The sequence below is a fragment of the Hemitrygon akajei genome, chromosome 3 (assembly GCF_048418815.1).
Source record: "Hemitrygon akajei chromosome 3, sHemAka1.3, whole genome shotgun sequence".
NCBI lineage: Eukaryota > Metazoa > Chordata > Chondrichthyes > Myliobatiformes > Dasyatidae > Hemitrygon > Hemitrygon akajei.
Window position 1 is genome coordinate 73,149,570 of NC_133126.1, and position 12,550 is coordinate 73,162,119.

The 12,550-nt window shown below is 38.0% G+C and overlaps 1 protein-coding gene across 5 annotated transcripts in view; it reads right to left on the minus strand.

Annotated features, from left to right (window-relative positions):
• Positions 1–12,550, minus strand: part of LOC140725105 (RAS guanyl-releasing protein 1-like) — a 301,300-nt gene that overhangs the window by 286,554 nt on the left and 2,196 nt on the right. For 2 of the 5 annotated variants that reach the window (XM_073040118.1, XM_073040117.1), the window contains exon 2: positions 9,697–9,780. The exons of the other annotated variants lie outside the window; for them this stretch is intronic. The gene's annotated coding sequence lies outside the window, so the exon portion shown is untranslated. The remainder of the gene's footprint in view (positions 1–9,696; positions 9,781–12,550) is intronic. 5 annotated transcript variants of the gene reach the window in all.

The window sequence follows — 12,550 nt, forward strand, 5'->3', positions numbered from 1 at the left end:
GATTGCATCCTCCAAATCTTCATTTTCATTGTAACTTTCAAGATAATTGCTGATACCTTCAAATTCTTCATAGTTCCTAACTTAATGAAGTAGTGAAATTATTTCATTTTCACTTCCAGCTATTTCTTTTATCTCCAAACCTGAACACTTGAAATCACAGTGAGCAAAACAATTCTGAAATGTCTTACTGCTTATTTCTCGCCAATTATCAGTGACAAAAATCACTAGTTTTTGAACACATGTAACTGTCACTATTTACAAAAGGTTTGCTCTAAGCACAGTGTAGTGTCTAACTGCCATGCAAGTGCATTCAAATGACTCCAGTTAGAAACTGTTCAGCATCAGTCCACTATCACAATTAGGTGGCATAATGTCCCAAATGAACAAAGGGAATCTGGACCATTTTCTCAATTAGGTTTTGTTCTTTAAGAATTGTCCCAAATTAAGTGGCTGCACCAATTATCTGTTGGCTCAATTAACCAAAATCCACTGTACTTCTATCTCTTGGTCTCTGTTCTACAACACTTCCCAGGGTTCGTCAAACTTTGTAAATTCCCTTTCCAAAATGTGTCAATCCATCTGCCATCGCTTGGCCCATTTTCCCAGTTGATCTTGATTCTGTTGTAACCTTGCACAACTTTCTTCACTGTCCACCACACCAATGATTTTGGTGTAATCTGCAAACCTACATTTTCATCCAAATTGCGAAGTATCTGAAAAGTCAGTATGGGCCCTTGAAATTATATCAAATACAATTATTTAAATTGAGCAGTGATTCTCTGAATAATTCTAACAACATATGCAACAGAGCTCCTTTTTAATAGAGCATAATAATACACATTTCTGTTTTCTTTTTAGGTATGTTCTCCAGTGACACCGGCCACAACCATATTCAAGTGGAGCACTTACTTTTATGGGTGTAACACACTGTTTAATCTTAAAGACAAGAGTGTTACACAAGGATTGTCTGATGATATGAAATGTAAATTGCAGATATTGAAATTGGTCAAGGTTATACCCATTGTAAAGCAGACAAAATAGTCCTTGAATTTAGCTACATTGATTCTGTTGCTAAATCCAAGGGGAATGTTTTTAAGGCATTCTTTTGCAGGATTTTTTTTTACAATCCCAAAAAGAATTTTAATCTCCTCTGATTATTCATTCTATTCAAAAAGAATCTTTTCTAACTTTGAGGGGCAAGTTAAAGAAGGTAGAAAATTGCCAATTTTGGGGCAAACCCAAACAGGAAAAATTAACATGGTCTTAGAAAATAATGTGTGTAGAAACCAACTCAAAGCTCAACAAAATTCAAATGTACCAACAAGCCTGATTCAAAATCATGTGGAAAAATAACTGGCAAAAATACATTGAAAATGTTGGATGAGAAAATAGTCCTATTTAAAGAACTATTTTTGTATATATAATTAAACCATAAAACAGCACTGATATGATTCCTCTCTCCCTGAGGATGTTTCATACTTCACAGTATGCTGATTATTTTACAGTACTGTAACTGGAAAAGAAAGAACATTTTCCATTGGTTACAAACTTATACCACAGCAAGGAGAAACAGGAAATGTTACACCAATGTTGCAAATCTGGGGACCTTTTTAGTAAATCACTTACAAACACAGTCTAGAGCATTTGCTTTGAACTGAAAGAATATGGAACATTCTAAATTGATACATGGATATATAAGCTGACCAGTGTCAGAAAAGTTTAAACAAAATTTTAATGTTTATTGTGAACTATATTTTGGATAGTCTATTAGGGGTAGAACATATACGATAAATAGTAGGGTAATAAGAAATATTGATGAACAGAGGGACCAAGGGTCCAGGTCCACAGTTCTCTGATAATGTGGCCATGTTTGTGGATGATACAAAGTTAGGTAGATGGGTCAGGGAGACTGCAGAAGGACAGATTAAGCGAATGGGCAAAGAATTAGCAGATGGAGTACAGTGTAGGGAGGTGTACGGTTATGCACTATAGTAGAAGAACTATAGGTGTCGACTCTTTACTAAACAAGAAGCAAATTCAGAAATCCGAGGTGCAAAGAGACTCGAGAGCCCTTGTGCAGGATTCCCTAAAGGTTAACTTACAGATTGAGTGAGTGAGTGGCAAGGAAGGCAAGTGTAAAGTTAACATTCATTTTGAGAAGATTAGAATATAAAAGCAGGAATGTGATGCAGAAGCTTGATAAGGCATGAGCCAGACGGCACTGTGGTGAACTACATATATCTGTCTGGACACGCCCCCCTGCTGACTGCTCCTGTGGCTCCTCCCACAGACCCCTGTATAAAGGCAATTGAGGCCTGAGCCCAGTCCTCAGTCTCCCGGATGTAGCATGGTGGTCAATTGCTGCTTGTTCTTTCTTCCAGTCAATAAAAGCCGAAATCTTGCCTCACGTCTCAGAGAGTTATTGATGGTGCATCAGGCACGTGGAGAATTGTGAGCAGTTTTGGGCCCTTTATCTTAAAAGGAATGTGCTGGCATTGGTGAGGTTTCAGAGGAGGTTCACGAGAATGATCCCGGGAATGACAGGGTTAATGTATGGCTCTAGGTCTGTCCTTGCTGGAGTTTAGAAGAATTGGGGGAGACAGTGGGGGAGGGGTGCAGGGGCTTATTGAAACCTATTGAATATTGAAAAGCCTAGATAGAGTGGCTGTGACAAGGGTGTTTCCTATAGCAGGGGAGTCTAGAACCAGAGATCACAGCCTCAGAATAGAAGGATGCTTCTTTAGAACAGAAGTGAAGAGCAGGGGCTCCCAAACATTTTATATCATGAACCAAACTATTAAGCAAGGGCTTGTGGAACACAGGTATGGAAACCCTACTTTGGAGGCTGGCAAATCTGTGGAATTCATTTCTGCACACCATGGTGGAGGCTAAGACATTTGCTATATTTAAAATGGATTTTGATAGGTTCTTGATTAGTAAGGGTGTCAAAGGTTACTGGGGGAATAGGGTTAAATGCAAAAATAAATGAGCCTCGATGGAATGGCAGAGCAGATTCAACAGGCCAAATGGCCTAATTCTTCTCCTACGTTTTAAAATGGAAAGACATGTGGACAGAATAGTGAAGAGCATACACTCAGAGACTACTGTTTTAGGTTCCTCCTGTACCTAATAAAGTGGCCACTGAGTGTATGTTCATGGGTTTCTGCTGCTGTAGCCCATCCACTTCAAAGTTCGAGGTGTTGTGTGTCCAGAGATGTTCTTCTGCACACCACTGTTGTAACATGTGGTTGTTTGAGTTACTGTCACCTTCCTGTCAGTTTGAACCAGTCTGGGCATTCTCCTCTGGCCTCTCTCATTAACAAGGCACTTTCTCCCCCAGAGCTATCACTCACTGGATGTTATTTCATTGTTTGCACCATTCTCTGTAAGCTCCAGAGAGAAATGTGTAGGAAAATCCCAGGAGGTCAGCAGTTTCTGAGGTCTTCAAACCACCCTGTTTGGCACCAACAATTATTCCACGGTCAAAGTCACTTAGATCACATTTCTTCCTCATTCTGATGTTTGGTCTGAACAACTGTTGAACCTCTTGACCACATCTGCATGCTGTTATGCACTGAGTTCTGGCCACAGGAGAAAATTTTCAACAAAACGTTCCACTTGACGATAATGGGCCAGTAAGTGCAAATAATACACATCTTCAACATTAAAAGAAGGTCTTGATACAGGACTCAGTGCACGTGGGCATTTTCTTTGATTCCACGAGCAGTGATTGCTTTGGCTGGAATTTGGGTTCTTGTTTGGTCGGGACCTCAGGAAGAACCTGAGATGGTACTTCAGCATTCGCACGACAGACAACACTCCTCTGAAGGATACTGCAGATCTACATGGCTTTGTTGAACGATTTTCATGGTCATGATTATGAAAATTAATTAATTCCACCCCTCCAACCCATCCTCTCACCCACCACCAAAACATATTATTGTTTAAAGTACAATTTGGTAACTCCAGTGGTGAGATTTGAGGTATTGTAATCTAACCCTTGCATCTGGACGAGCAGCCTGCAACTCAGCTAATTAAATTATCACCAAGGAGAAAAAAAATCCAATGACAGAGAATCAGCTGGGAATGGAAACAGAGGGAGCAGCCATGCAGTCCACTGAACAATTAACCTCTTAAATCTGTTCAAATGACCTCTTTATCCAATCTCTCCATAGGGCATTTTCGCAAGGCACTATTCTAGCCTTGAGGTTTGCTGAAAAATGGTTGGTGGGGGGGTGGACGTGAGTGTGAAATGTAGCAGGTGAGAATAGGTTTTGTGTCTGTTTTGCACTTCTGCCTCCAGAAGTTCTCACGCTGGTTACATTGCGACAAAATAATTCTTTGTGTTCCAACTTGCTGCGCCTAACAGCTGTGATTAAGTTCCATTTTCAATTTGTTAGCTCTTATCAAAATTCCCTTTTTCAGTTTTACATAGAAACATAGAAAACCTACAGCACAATACAGGTCCTTCGCCCCACAAAGCTGTGCCGAACATGTCCCTACCCTAGAACTAGCTAGGCTTTACCCATAGCCCTCTATTTTTCTAAGCTCTATGTACCCATCTACATGGAGCTTAGAGACTCCATCATTCTTTTAGAGACTCCATCATAGTCTCTTAAAAGACCCTATCGTTTCCACCTCCACCACCACCGGCAGCCTATTCCACACACTTACCACTCTCTGTGTAAAAAACTTACCCCTGACATCTCCTCTGTACCTACTTCCAAGCAACTTAAAACTGTGCCCTCTCGTGCTACCCATATCAGCCCTAGGGAAAAGCCTCGGACTATCCACACGATCAATACCTACCATTATCTTAAACACCTCTGTCAGGTCACCTCTCATCCTCCGTCGCTCCAAGGAGGAAAGGTTATGTTTACTAAGTTACTGAATGGTGTGATATATACCTTGTAGCTAATTGAGAGAGAAGCATCAATTTTTCTGCTGTAGTCCACAGGCATTGATTCAGGCAGTGTGCAATTGTATGTTTTGTTTCCAGTAAGACATACTCTGCAGTACTTGTGCATGGAGATACATTACAAAATAAAATGCGAAAATGTACAGTAATTAATTTTTTATAATATTGATTGGGTGTAGGAAAATAGTTGGGCCTCCTTCAAAGAATTGTCCCTGGTATAAAAGGATGACTTGTAATGTAACAGTGTCGTTTTCTCAGTGAACAAAGAACATGGAATAGTATGGCACAGTACAAGCCTTTCGGCCCATGATATTGTGTTGATCCACATTAAGAGAACAAGTGATCAGAGTTAATAAATTCTGGTGTTTACCCACTTGGATAATTTTGGAGTTGGGAGGATGGAGGGGGTTGATTTTAAGCATGCTCCGTGAGGTCACACAGTCTCCTGTGTCTGATCAATGTGGTGTGCACCATCTCCGACCTATTGATGGAGAGGATTGCAATGAGAGCAACCAACACAATGTGCATGAATATCCAAGTGTTGTCAAAATCATTTGCAATCTGAACATCTAATGTCCATCACACATTCGTCCAAGAATGGAGAACTTGTCAAGGTCAGGGCAGGTGCTACTGCTCACCAGAGAGTTTACTTTGAGTCCAACCCTCTGTCCAACATCTGCCGCTGTCTCAATGCCAGTCTGGCCTGACGAGAAGCTGAAAAAGCCACACAACAGTTCAAAAATAACAGAACAGATGAAATCCCACATGATAGATGTGGCAAATTATTATTTTCACATTCTCATTTCCCTCAGCCTGGGACAGAACATCATGCCAGGGAACCTTTGGCATGGCGTATTAACTTTCCAAGGATGGGGATGGTGTTTCCACGCAGTCTGTCATGAGGAATATCATCAATATCCTCTTCCTAGTACTGAATCACTCCTCCCAGAATCACAATGTGGACTCTGATCATCGAGGGGCAAAATGGGCAAGATTTTCACAATGCAAAAAGAACATGGAAAACATAGCGAGCTTCTGCCTTCACAAAATGCCTTTAACTCAATCAGCTAAATAGGACCGTACAAAAACCTGCCTTTCCTCAGAAGTTCAACACCATTTAGCATCTGCTGCACACTTTCTTACAAGTACTCTGTCCCAAATTGAACAGAGTAACTTTTAACCCCTCAGGTAGCTGCTCAAACTTAATCACCTTCACTCCCAGGACACACATTCTTGTTTATGGGCAGTTGGTGATGCATTTCAAACCATCACTGATTCCATTACCAAAGTTGAGAAATGGATGGGTCTATATTGATTGTCTACCAGATAAAAGATCACTACCAACCTGTCCTCACCACACAACAGCTCAATACCCCCTTTCCACATGACAATAACAAAGACCTTTCAGGAGCCAGCTCACAGTGAAGGCAGAATCGGTGACAAAATTCACAACTGACCAAATGAGAATAAGATCATTTAAAAGCTAACGTTTTGAACCTGGCAGTAAACTCCTAGTACCAGTGATTCATCGCTGACCTGTATGCAGTTAAAACACAGAAATTTCACCCAAGGTAATTGAGGCACTGGGACATTATGATCAATGTTAACTTCACATAATCCTCCAAATTCATGGGCAGGAAAGAAGAACCAATATTGGTGTCCTTCCTAGGCCAGTTTCCTGCACATCAAGGCAGTAACTCCATTTGAACAATTCTGGTGCATGAGACTCTGCCTGCACCCCTGTCACAAGACAATCAAGTACCTGCTCTGAGTTCCTCATAGGAAAGGATTTTGAGGATAATGGAGAAGATGCTTCATACATATTCAGAAAGGCTACTTAAACAGATGCAACTTCCACAGGCCTTTCAGAGTCCCTCAAAATGGAGGAGGAGTATCTGAAAGGCACCTCAAGTCTCTGAGCAAAATGAAAGGGGACCACCTGCAAACAGCCCATCCATTGTCCTGCCAAACAACTCCCACTTAATCTGTAAAGGAGAGCACAGACCCTCTAAAGATCACTCAATCACTTCAGAACTCATAGAAATAAGTCCCAACTGACTGGCTGTGTGGGCTTCATTTACTGTATATATGTCACTAAAAAGACCAACACCACTCAAACAAGTTAAAATATTTTGCCAAATGTAAGCTAATCATCATTGACCGTAAACCCACATGACCGATTTAATCATTGGTATTTCATTAAAAAAACACATTAATGTATTAATCATAGAAGGGCCTGGAATGTCCTATTCTGCACTGTTGTTCTAAATAAATCACTACATTGATAGATAGAATGCACGTTATTCTTTATGGTTTTATTGTTAAATATTTTGTCTATGTTTTATTGTTCATTATTTCAGAGTTCACATTAAATATATCTCAAGAGATATATTTATACAATACCATATCTGTTAGCACAACATTGGGGTTCTGGAGTTCAGAGTTCAATCCAAGCGTCCTCTGTAAGGAATTTCTATCTCCTCACTGTGGAATGCATGGATTTCCTCTGGGTGCTCCGGTTTCCTCCCACAGTCCAAAGATGCATCTATCTACTTATTTATTTGTTTGTTTGTATTTATTTCTTACATCCAATGGAGCAAAAACCTTTATGTTGTATCTCCATCGCAATGTACAAGAAGTAAAGAGGGGAAATGTGGGAGCACATTGCACAAGCACTAAGACTCTATACATAATTGTTCTGTGGACATGTATGTACAGTACCAATTAGTAGGTTAATTGATCGTTCTAAACTGGCCTGTGATTAGGTTAGGGCTAAATTGCCTTATTCTGTGCTGTAGTTCGAAATAAATCAATGCATTGATAGATAAATAAATAAATATAGATAGATAAATTAAGTAATTGATAAATAAGTCAAGTAAGTAAGAAAGAAAGAGTACTAGAAAAGTTTAACCATACTTTGGTTCCTTTCTCAGGAAGACGATGAATTTCAAATACAATTTCTTTCAATGTTAAGGCTGAGGATAGTGGAGAAATATTGTTGTCATTATACTGGTGTTTAGAATGTGCGGATTTTTAAATCAATAGTTCATTTTCTGAAGTATTCAGCAAAAAGTTTGGAGATCACTCAAATTTATTACATTGCTTGCATCAAATGGCAGCTGTCCGTTGTGTCCTTTTGCTGTAAGCAACTTTAAGTTATATATTCTCCATATTGCTTCACTAAAACATGTGGCTCACTCTCACAGTATTTATCACTTACCGTTATTTACCACTGTTTCCTGTCAATGCGTCATAATGCATTTCATTTGTCAGAACAATAAATATGAATTATTAAAGTATCAGGAGAGTTAAAGCAGTGCGTATACTACATGTTTTTCACAAGTAACACCCAGTAACTCACCAAAATTATCTTTAAGTTTGCAAGTCAAAAATATAACAACCTTTTTATTTGAATCTTAAAAGTTAATGATGCAACTAATCTTTGGATCCTTTAGGGTGTCTTTTAAAAAAGCAAATTCTTTTTGATCACTGTTAAAAGCAGGATGTATAATAATTTTAACTTGTATATCTGTTTTCTTATGCATGGGCACAAAAGAATATGAATGCCATTAGAAGTCCACATTGTTTGAGTTAAACATATTTCATTATTAGCAATGAGTAGTTTAGAAAATAATAATGAATTCCCTTAGGAGTGCCTGTAACCAAATCAATCATCAGTATAAATCTCTTTGAATCTGCTACTATTTTAAATTAAATATTTGTGTGAAAACATATATTACAAAACTGAAAGTTTCTACTTTCCAATCAACCACTGTTATTTGTAATACACATAATTTGTGAATAATGTATCAGATACAAGAATACAGTGGATTCCAGTTAATTGGGGCATCAGTTAAGCAGGGCATTTGCTTATTTAGGACAACTCCTAAAGAAAATAGTTGGGATTCCCTTCATTTATTTAGGACAATATGCCACTTAGATGGGACAGGAGACCTTTGCAGAACATTTTGATCTAGCATCAGTCACATGCACGTTGTGTTGCAGTTAGGCACTGTATGTATCATGCTTGGAGTGCAGAGTTTTTAAATAGCATCACTTGTGTATCTGTGTTCAAAAAGCAGTGAACTTTGTCACTGATACTCGGTGAGTACGGTAATAAACAGCAAGACAATTCAGAACTGTTTTGCTCGCCGTGACTTCAAACATTCAGGCTTGGAGATGCCAACAATGGCCGGGAGTGAAAATGAAATCATTTCACTACTTCAGCAAGTTAGGAACTTCAAAAAAAATTTGAAAGTATTGACAATCATCTTAAAAATTACAATTGAAATGCAGATTTAGAGGATGCTACTGTTGAAAGCACTATTTGAAGTCAGTATACTGTCTGCACTAGGTTTCTGCGCTGATTTTGTTCATTTACAGTCAATAAACAGAACCTGTCAGCATGTACTGAATGAATACTTCTGTCAATAACTTTTAGGAACTAATACAGAGTTTTATAGTACTATAGTAATTTTGGTAGTGTTCTAATATATTCTGTATTTTATTTACATACATAATTTGTTACATAGTTAAATGGTAGTTTGTCTTTTGTATACATTTTTAACTATTTCCATAAAACTCAGCTAATTGGGGCAACCACTTAATTGGGCCAAAATGCACTGGTCCTGATGTGTCCCAATTAACCGGAATCTACCGTATATCCTCAGAGGGAAGGTGCAAATAGGTCATACAAAATAGTTCAACTGCATCCTGATCCTCAATATAGTTCAAAACTCTGTCCCAGCCTTGAAAACATGAATATTCAATGACTCAACCTGCACCGATGCCTTGGGTAGAAAATTCCAGAGATTCATGACACTCCGCAGATTCGTCCTCGACCCTGTCCAAAATGTGTCTTCCTAGAAAACATCATGATTTTCTGCACTGTGAAGCTGTATCATCTGCTTGTACATCAAGGAACACAAGTTCAAAAACTTATTCACTTTTTCCCCACGTAAATTCCATGATAGCATACTTTATTCTGTATCACAATGTTTTGGGGAGTCATTTCTGAATTCTACAAGGATGAATTTCCATTTCCTGAATGACTTTAAGGCAGATTAACCTGTAATAACTGTCTCTATTTGCTATGAATAGTTTTAAATTCGTAATTGTTTTTTTCGAAATGTGGAATTAGAAGCAGTGCAATCCATACTTCCTTTATCACTGATTATATCCAAGTATAACCCCTGTAGACTTAAAACAAACTGTATATTTACTGTGATATTTATTTACAGGAACAAGAAAGACACATTTCCCCTTGCAACCTTTGCATCAAAGGTGAGATTGTGCTTCCATGAATTTTTACTGAACATCTTGCCTTGGTAAATACAGTGAGCTTACAACTTTTTCCACCATTGGTTAGTTGTTCAGGTGTATAGTCGGTTAGAGCTGAAAATGGTGAGTGATAGGACTTGTTAATAAAGCAATTTACAGTCTTAACATGTTACTCAGTGCTGGAATCTCAAAAAATAAGCAAACAAACAAAAAAAACACACTTTGATGCTTCACTTGCAGTTAGTGAGTTGTTGCTAGATTGTTTCATTTTTTTTTGCTTTGACTTCCTATTTCTGTTCTTTATCCAATTTTCATTTTCTTTATTTACTTTGCTAATTCTAATTTCATTCCAATTTATCCAGTTTCTTTCTCTGTCATATACTTCTAGTTTCTACTCTAAACTAAAATATTAAACCTGTCATTCACCAGGATCCCAGTTGCCTTGCTGCCAACTCCAGCTAACTATCCTACATAAAAAACATATATCCATGTGTTTCTCAGTCCAGAATGTGTATATAACATTCATACCATTCTATTGATTGGAATAATCTTCCTAATCTTAGAATTGTTGATAACAGCCTCTCTTTGTAAATTCTGTAAATTTACACATGGTTAATACTTTAAATGCACAATATACCATATTTTATTTTACAAATGTACTTCTCCATATACTTACTCTTTCTGATACTCTTGTTAGTAGCTTTCCATATTGCAAAACTGATACACCAATTTAATATATAAAGAGCTTCAGAGCTTTTAACTAATTGAAGTATAGCTGAAAAATTTTAATTACTTGACTTTCACAGGGCGTTACAATGTAAAATATTTGTGTACAAGTTAAAAAGCAAAAGTTGTTTGTATAAATAATACAAACACCTTTTTCTTTCAAATTGTTGATCTGCAAATCCACAAAACATAATTCGAGTTCTACGTTTTTGCGGAATCTATTTGGTTACGATTATACAAGGGTCATAATTGAACGTCAAATGTCCGTCATTTAGACTGATTTGACCATGCTTAGTACATTTTTAATGACGGCTCCACTAGACCGTATAAATACCCATCGCGATCAGCATCCTGGACATATGTTGAGCACATGGGAACAATAAAATTGTTAATCTGATACGATTGTTGCAGGCTGTAGCCCAGATCATTGATGATTGACGGCACTTTTGTGTAGAATATGTGTTTAAGCTAAAACATAGGGCTGTATATCTGCTTCGAGTGGCTGATAACTACGCATCAAGGTAAATAGACTTTCAGAATGTACGGCACACGGGTAATCAGCCATAAATGGATATCGTCAGTTCTGTTTCAGTAGCCCTATAACAGAAATCCGCCAACCTGCTTCAGCCTTAATAGTCAATTTATAACCAGCGGCGTAAAGATAGCCTGCTTTGTAAAGAGTCAATTTAATAAATTTTCTAACTCCCACGCAAAGATGGAAACTTTCAAGAAAACGCCAGTTCTCACTGGGATAATAATCTCGTTTCATAATAATAAAAATCGATCTACGCCATATCAATTGGCAAAATTGCCAATATCCTGAAATTCACGCTTAGCACATCGACCTCGCTAGTTAGCGGAACTGCGGGGCACTTACTAACAAACTGGTATCAATTTCACCGGATTCCAGGTACCGCAAGAGGTATCGTGCGTCGAATGCGTTTATTTCAAGGACATCACTGCGAAAGTTAAACTAAGAGTCATCAAGAACGCATACAAGTCACATGGTCATTCAAAAAAGGACTGTACAGGTTAAAATGTATGCCATTAAGGAGCGCAAATGCTGAAAATATCAGCCTACGGTTTGCATCAGTTAAGGACGCAAATTTGTAGCACTCGTACAAATGCATCGGCAAGTTTGTACATGTAATACATGCTCACACGCACACACGCATACACAAACGGGAGCGCTTTAAAAAAAAGTACAGAAACAAAACACATGCTAACAAAAACAGAAAATAACAAATCAGATAGCAATCCTGGACAGAAAATTAGCTTCACGTAGGAGGTTTTTTTTAAAAAAAACAAAATGCAACAGCCTACAAGGTAAAGATACAATATCTGTTCAGATTTAATCATATCCATTCCAACATCTCTCACACAAGGCAAATCATCCTGATTTCGTTTTTCTTGGGATAAGATACAAACTCGTGTGGATGATTCAATTTCTGATGGTTTGTATGTCATAGCTTCATCATTATTATCTTAAAATTAAGTTATTAAGTTTCGTTGAAGTGTACGAAGTTTCACAGATTGGTTACGGGTTACTGTGAACCATTTCAAATCTCAGAGTGGAATTATACCAAACAGTGCTGGAAGTTTAGTTCAGTTGGATTGTAGGGTAGA